Here is an 8,386-nt window from a genome sequence, read left to right on the forward strand (position 1 = left end):
GCGTGAGTTTAAGCCACCGAGTCCAGGACTTGAACCACGGTCGACTACATGGGAGTCCAGCGACATAGCCATTATGCTAACTGCTGGTCCCGCTTCTAAAAATTTTTTTAAAATTATAAACAGATAAAGTTGAAGGATAATGAGGTGGGGATTTACATTCTAAATGTCTCCAAGAAAATCCCACTTTGCCTATTTAGATTTACTGCAGTCATCTTTGTTAGCTGCTAGACAGGGCCTGAACCAAGTATCTGTAAGAATCTGCACAATTTGGGGCCAGCAGAGTGGTAAAGGCGCCAGACTCCCACATGGCTGACCACAGTTTGAGTCCTGGACCTGGCAGCTTGCCCTCTCACTGGCCTTCTCTCTCCCTTTCTCTCTCTGGTGAGTGTGTGTGCACTATAACAAACAAAATAAGGATAAAGAAAAGCTATTTAAAAAAAAAAAGAATCAGCACAATTCAATGTAAATGAGGATTTATAAAAAAATAAAAAACCAGCACGATTTGGTCTTAGCTGAACTGATTGCAGGAATGTCCACACAGAGTGTGCACGTGTGGGCGTGTGTGCCCGTGTTCACGTGACCTCTTCGAGCCTCAGTGTCCTCATCCTTCCGAGGTGGGATTTGCGAGCACTGCCTTCACCCTGGCCTGAGACAATATTGCAGGGGTTGCGGGCCTCGTGCAGTGGGCCGGGCTGGCAAAGCCATGTGCTGTCCAAACGCCCAGACACCTGCAGGGGTCACGGTCTGTCGGTGAAGGAACCTACGCAGAATTTTCCTGCAGCAGTGTCGCGTCACGAGGAAGTGAGCAACTTGCATATCGCTGGAGCAACATTAAGGTGTCACGTTCCATTTGTGTCATTCTCCCACACCCATTATTCAGTATCTGGAATACCAGCTCAATTCAGAATCACAAATGATTAGAACCAGACAGAACCAGCATCACCAACTCCTCTCAGTTTGAGGTTGGAGAAATGGGTTCTCTGCAGGGAGAAGTCTTTTGTTTGAAACTATCAAGCACATGAGGTGTGCAACTGGAAACTGCCTTGCATTTTACAGCCCGACGTTCATTCTGCTAAATGGCTTCTGTCCTTAGATGTCACTTACCTGGGTCCAAAGCCAGGAATACAACGTGTGTGCTATTCCTGCAATGACCACGAGGGGGTGGTAGAAGTTAGCGTAATCCACTAAACTCCCTCTGAACACTAAAAAGCGGGAAGCCTGGAGTTAAATACAAGCGTAGCAACATCACATTTTGCATCAGAAGGAAGCAGCCATTGTCGCCCCTGAATGCCTTATCAAATGAAGGTAGACGTTGACTCATAAATCCCAAACAGCTGAGCAGTTTACACAGGGCACAGACTCTGGATACTGGCAAGGTTGATGCCAATTCCTGGTGTGCTCTTCATTAACAAGGTGACCTCAATAAGTTATTAACTCCTGTAAACCTTAATATCACCTGTCAAAAGGGAAAAAATAATACCTACTTCTTACATAGGGATAAATAACACCTACTTTCTAAATGGGGATAAATAACACCTACTTTCTAAATGGGGATAAATAACACCTACTTTCTAAATGGGGATAAATAACACCTACTTTCTAAATGGGGATAAATAACACCTACTTTCTAAATGGGGATAAATAACACCTACTTTCTAAATGGGGATAAATAACACCTACTTTCTAAATGGGGATAAATAACACCTACTTTCTAAATGGGGATAAATAACACCTGCTCTTTACTTGTAACAAAGAAACAAATATGTACAATGTTCGATTCTCAGTAAAGGGTATTCGCTGTCATTTAATGGTCAAGAATTTCTGTTATGACCTTACAAAACTAATCTTTGGGGCTAGCTGGTGGCAGAGTGGTTAAGGTCCTGGGTCCCCATATGGCCGACTGTGGTTTGAGTCCTGGACCTGGTGGCTTAAAAATCACAACTGGGGCGTGTGGGAGAGGCACAGCAGGTGGCATGGCGGTTAAGGCGCTGGACTCGCACATGCTGATCACGGTTTGAGTCCCAGATCCGGTGGCTTGCTTTCTCATGGTTCCTTTTGCTCTCTCTCTGTGACTCTCTCTGGTCAAATTAAGTAATAATAATAGTAATAAATAAAAATTAAATGAATTAAAAAAATAAAATCACACCTGGTTCATGTGCAAAATCCCAGGAGGAGAATGGAGGAGAAGGGGTTGTGGTGTGACCGTCTCCCGCAGGAGATCTCTCACTTTCCCTCTCACTTTCTCTGTCTGGCAAGTGAACATACCCTATGATAAAAACCAAAATAAGGAAATAATTTAATAGTCTTTTACGAAAGGACATCAACTATTATCTTTGTTATGGTTGATTGGGTTAACTTTTTTCTCTTTTTTTCTTCTTCTTTTTTTTTCTTTGAAAGTTTTTTTATTTTTTTATTTTATTATTATTATTTTTTTGCCATAGGGCACGTGTGCTTGCCAGACAGACAGAGAGAGACAGAGAGACAGAAAGCAAGAGATCATCCCCCAGGGTGGATGGCCATGCCGCAATCCCTTTTCCTCCATTCTCCTCTTCGGATCTTAGGCATGCATGCACACACACCCACCGTGAGTTTAAGCCACCGGGTCCAGGACTCAAACCGTGGTTGAATACATGGGAGTCCAGCGACATAGCCATTATGCTAACAGCTGGTCCCTTTCTTTTTTGAGAAAGATTTTTGCTATAGGGTGCATGTGCTCCCCAGAGAGACAGAGAGAGACAGAGAGACAGAAAGCGAGAACTCATCACCTTGGAGGGATGGCCATGATGCAATCCCTGCTTCTCCATTCTCCTCTCAGGGCTTTGAACATGTATCACATGAGCCCGACATTAGTTTCAAACCACCAGGTCCAGGACTCAAACTGCAGGTGACTATATGGGAGTCCAGCAGTAACCATGCAATCTGCTGGTCCCGGGTTAACTTTTTAGGATTCCAATTCTCTCATGTATTAAATGTGGTTAATTCTATTTTTTTAAAAGTAGAGCAAGTGTTTAAAAATTTATAGAAAATGCACATTATTAAAAATAACCTATGCATTAATTTTTATTTTTTGTCCCCAAAATAAACTTATACTTTAATTCCACTTTTCCACAAGCTTTTTATCCACTCGTATTGTTCATTTTTTTAGTTGTCAGAGGGCATTAAGCTCTCCAGAAGGAGACAGAGGGAGAGAGGAGGGGAAAGCACTCCTCAGGGGTGTGGTCACGCTGCAGTCCATTCCCCATTTCTGCATGCTGTCAGGGTCTCAGTGTGCACACACACGTGTCTGACATGCTTGTCAAGCTTTCAGGGACAGGATTTGAACCACAGTCAGTTGTGTGGGATCCATAGCCTTTAACCACTAGGCTATAGGGGCTGCCCCTCTAGTTTTCTAAAAATTAAATTTTAAAGTGATTAAATTGTACTTAAGGCAAACTTAGATAAAATTTATTTTAGGAACTAGCAGTTAGCGTAATGGCTATGTTGTTGGACTCCCATGTAGTCAACTGCAGTTCGAGTCCCAGATCCGGTGGCTTAAACTCACGCCGTGTGTGTGTGTGTGCGTGCCCAAGATCCCGAGAGAAGAATGGAGGAGAAGGGATTGCGGCGTGACCATCCTCCTTGGGGGGTGATTTTTCGCTTTCTGTCTCTCTTTCTGGAGAGTGCATGTGCCCTATAGCAAAAACCTCTTCACCACCTCCCCCCAAATTTTTATTTTAAGAACGAAAATTGGTATACTCCCTGGCACCTGGTAGGTGACATTTCCAGGCTAAGCAGTATTATTCCCGGTGACAGTGACTTCCTCAAGGACACACAGCCTCTCAGTGGCAGTGCTTGGACAGCTGTCGTTCTGCCTTTTCCAAAGCACTGCATCGCCACGGAATCCCCAGTTCTCAAGTCAGACCCGAAGTGTTCCTCTGGTAGCTCCATCCTGAAAGTTCCCTCTCCCCCAGTGCAGCTTATGGGATTGCACTGCAGGACCACTTGCAGGGAAGGGACTCGTGCGGCCGGCAGCCACCTCCAGTGGGCAGGGGTGGCAGCTTCCTGAGACCCTCACGCACCTGGCAGCCGCAGAGCCTGTGGGAAAAGCAGGCAGGAAGTCTGCTAGGACCAAGGTCTCTGGGACACACTCGGCCTCCCCGGAAGTTGTGCTCGTTCCAGCCAGGCCTCTTCGCTGCCCAGCGAGCCCCCCACATGGGCTGGACCTGCCTCTGCTTTCTAGAAGCTGCAGGGCCCTGGGAGCAGCCTAGGAACATGGGCTTCATCTCTCCGGTCTTCGCGCATCTTCCTGGGGGCTCCACTGCCGACTCTGGTTGAGTCCAGGATGCTCAGTACTGATTGACATGAGTAATGGCTTCCGCCCTCGTCCCTGTCTAGACTGGCCATGTGAAAGCCCGCTCACCAACAGTGTCCTTTGGTCTTCTGTGGGAAGACCACACACACACACACACACACACACACACACTTCAGCTTTCCTGACGCCCTGCAACAAACATTCACCCCATGAGCACCTACCACCTGCTTACTGTGTAAGCCCTGTGCTGAGAGGTGTCAATTAGCCTGCCTCACTGGGTCGTGAATGGTGTAGACAGGACAGACTTCCGTTGAGAGGCCACAGAACCACGGGGAATTCGACTAACTCATGGCAAGTGGATTGCTTCGCACATTGTGGCTAGAGAACATCTCGCGGAGGCTGAAGTCGTCAGGAAGTTACAGTCTGTGCCGGGACGGCCCGCGGCAGCAGTGACTCAGCTCTTCAGTCATCGTCCTCCTCATCATGTCACCGCTGGTGCGAGATGGCACATTGCCAGGAGGAGCAGAAGAGGTCAACCTACATTTGTGAGTTTGCACCACTCGCGCGCCCGTCAGAGTGAGCTGAGACCCTCAGGCCACACAGGCCCCCAGGAAAGCCAGAAAGGAGACTGGATAGGAAGACAGGGAGAGCCGGAGAGAGCCGGGGAGAGACAGGGAGAGACGGGGAGTGCCGAGGAGAGATGGGGAGAGACAAGGAGAGATCGGGAGAGACCGGGAGAGATGCAGAGAGATGGGGAGAGATGGGGAGAGCTGGGGAGAGCTGGGGAGAGATGGGGAGAGCCAGGGAGAGATGGGGAGAGCTGGGGAGAGAAGGGGAGGGACAGCAATCCAAGGAGAGGAAGTGATGCCGAGACGCTGGCCGCCACCGAGATGAGCAGCAGAGAGAGGGACAGGGAACGAGAGCGGAGTGAGAGTGAGAGGACAGTGGCTGAGACAGTGACATGCAGAGAAGACGTGAGAGAGATACAGAGAGGTACCGATCCCTACCTCGAGTGGGAGAGAACATTCAGGAGAGACAGAAGTAACAAGGGAGTGATAGAGACAGAGGGGAGAGAGCGAGCGCGCGCACAGTAGGGAGAGACTGATGCAGTGACAGTGAGAGACAGGAAGTGGACATCTAGAGATGGAGATGGAGGAATAGGGAGAGGAGCAGGGGACTGAGAGGGAGAGCCCCGGAGACACGGCACCGCAGCTACCCGGCGGGCCTCGGTCCGTCCCAAACTCTGCATGGCAGGCGCTGCTCTTTCTTTTCACTGGGTCTTGCAATCCTGTCCGAGGAGTCTTTTCACCTGAGAATGGGCAGAAATCCTCTGAAGCAATGAGTTGTGTAGACACACACACACCCCACACACACCTCTGCAGGTCCATTTAAGGGGAGTCAGGTGTAGCAAACAGACCTGATTCTAATTTCCTGTTTAAAAGTAGATTCAGAACTTCTGAGATCTGCTGGTAGTGGTTGCCACATTGCCTACTTTCACGTGCAAAGGAAGGTGGTTCAGGACCAGGATGCAGAAGTTTCCTCTCAGGACAAGACCACGGCAGGGCACTGACAGACTGACATCCGGACTGCAGGGAGTGAGCTGATGTCGACTGCTCCCTCCCCCAGGAACAGGCAGCTGTGTCCCGGGTTCTGTTTTCCACCTTATTTGACTCAATCTGCTTCTGTTCTGGGCTCTCAGGGCTGCTGGCTGCTCTTCAGGAGGGATCTGCTCTCAGCTGCCACAGGGGGGCGCTCCAGCAATGGGAGGACAGAACAGCAGGGGCTCCTCCCCCAGGCCCTATGCCCACCCCTGCTGGGTAAATGGCTTGGCACTCCTGTAAGACCCTCAGTGACTTCCTGCTGTGGCCCAGTCTGGAAGACCAGCTCCAGCTCACTGCCTTGTGCTCTAGGGATCTCTACTTTTTGAGGTGGACTTGAGTTTTGAGAGGATATTCTGCTCCTTTATCATCTGGGCCCCTCTTCTAAGGCCCAAGAAGGGAGGATGCCCTGGGCTTTAGTCCAACTTTTGGCTTTCTTGACTTCAGGTAAGTATGCTGCACAGGAAGATAATGAGTTTTAGTTTTTCCAATAGAGAAATACGCTAAGGAATTCAATACTTCTTGTTTATCCCACTGTAGCCTGCCAAGTATCTTCCAAGTCGGAAGTTACAGTGCGCGCCGCAGGGAAGGCTGGATCATCTATTACAATCACCTGTGGCTTCGTCCAGGCAGTGGCAGCTACGTGCACTGGTACCGACTCCAGGAGGGGAAGGCCCCACGACGCCTTCTCTACCATGTGCCGTCTAGCGACACGGTTGTGGTGGATTCGGGAATTAGTCAAGGAAAATACCATGCTTATAAAAGCACAAGGGGTAGCTATAAACTTCTACTTCGAAATCTGGAAAAGAGCGACTCTGCTGTGTATTCCTGTGCCGTCTGGACCAGCACAGTGATTCAGACCTGCCCGGGCTACAGTGAAAACGCTCTGCAGCAGTTCCTGTACACGAGACAGACCAGCCCATCCGCTTCCTGCCCCCGTCCTCACTGTCCTCACTGCATGCTGAACAAAGAAATGCCTGGAGCAGTGCCTGGCCCCTCCCAACATCCCACTCCCCTGTCAACAGCTGCCTCTGGCCCTCACCCGAGGACTGTCCTTACACGGGGCTGCCATCTCTAGGCCTTAGCCTAGCAGCCCGGCTGGCAGCATCGTTCTCTTTGAGCTCTGCCAGGGACTGATAAAGAGGCATCCACCTGCTCTCTGTGACAGAGCAGGTCACCAGGGGGTGATATGCTATGGGAGACCTTAGGAGAGCATTGTGGGAAGGGTACTCATATTGAATACTTTGTTCAGTAATTATCCAATGATCATGACAGGGATATGTAATTACTTACCCTTTAGGAGTATGAGAGATGGTGGAATGAACCTTTGAACTTCATGAAGACCTCGTGCTGGTCATCAAATTGTCATAGACCGTCACATTCACCGACCCACTCATTTAGAGCAACTTTGATCTTGCAGACTCATTCATGATGTGCCCCACATAGCTGTGCCATTATCTTTGTTTTTGATTTTGCTCTAGAGCGTGTGCATTTGCCAGAGAGACATAGAACATGATGAGAGAGAGGCAAAGTGAGAAATCACTCCCCGCAGGGGATAGCATGGTGCAATCCCTTCTCCTCCATTACTCTCTTGGGACTTTTAACACACGAATATACCCTGCATGATTTTGAAGGTGCTGAGTCTGGGATTCCAGCCATGCAGTCAGCCATGTGGGATCCAGTGACCTTAACCTCCACGCCACCTGCTAGCCCACTTGGCAACAATTTTTTAAAAAATATATTTTAAGTGGTGATGTTTCAGTGACATAAGACGAAAAAGAAATACTTCAGTGTTCACTTACCAACTCATTCCTTTGCCCTGTCACTCATTCAACCAACATCTGGAAACACAATGGTACAGCAGCAGACATGGTCTCAGCCCACCGGAAAGGAACTCTAAGTGAACAGGCAGGCTGAGGAAGGGGCACTAGACGGCGCTCCTGGGAAGCATTAGGAAGAGGTTGATCGCTGCCTCCTGGATGTGGGAGTCTTCCTGGAGGAGACGGCCTGAGCTGAGTCCCAACATATGACTGGGAGTAGCCAGGAAACGTGGGATGCAGCAGTCGAGACAGAGACCTCTGCATGCCAGTCCATAGAGGTGGGTTAATAATTAATTGCCACCCCCTCCTGGAAATCCAGGTTGGATGGGTTGTCATGGGTCTCTCTATTTTCAGTCTTGTACGTGTCTCAGAAAAGGCAGTTGGGGGTAGAGAGGAGAGCACAGACTTTAGAGTGGTCACCTGCAGATATTAGGATCCTGGGTGTTTTCTCAACGAACTTCTATAGTTTCTAAATTGTCTAAAAGATGGTACTTATCACTTTTCTGTGCTATTTAAAATTAAAAAAAAAATTATCTAACCCCCAAAAAGAATCTTCTAGAAGAGCTAGACAAAAAAAATCTACTTGCTTCATAATATTAAAAGTACATCTCGGGAACCAGCAGTTAGCGTAATGGCTATGTCGCTGGACTCCCACGTAGTCGACCGCGGTTCACGTC

This window comes from Tupaia chinensis, unplaced genomic scaffold, assembly GCF_000334495.1.
Source record: "Tupaia chinensis unplaced genomic scaffold, TupChi_1.0 Scaffold000088_1, whole genome shotgun sequence".
Classification (NCBI taxonomy): Eukaryota; Metazoa; Chordata; class Mammalia; order Scandentia; family Tupaiidae; genus Tupaia; species Tupaia belangeri.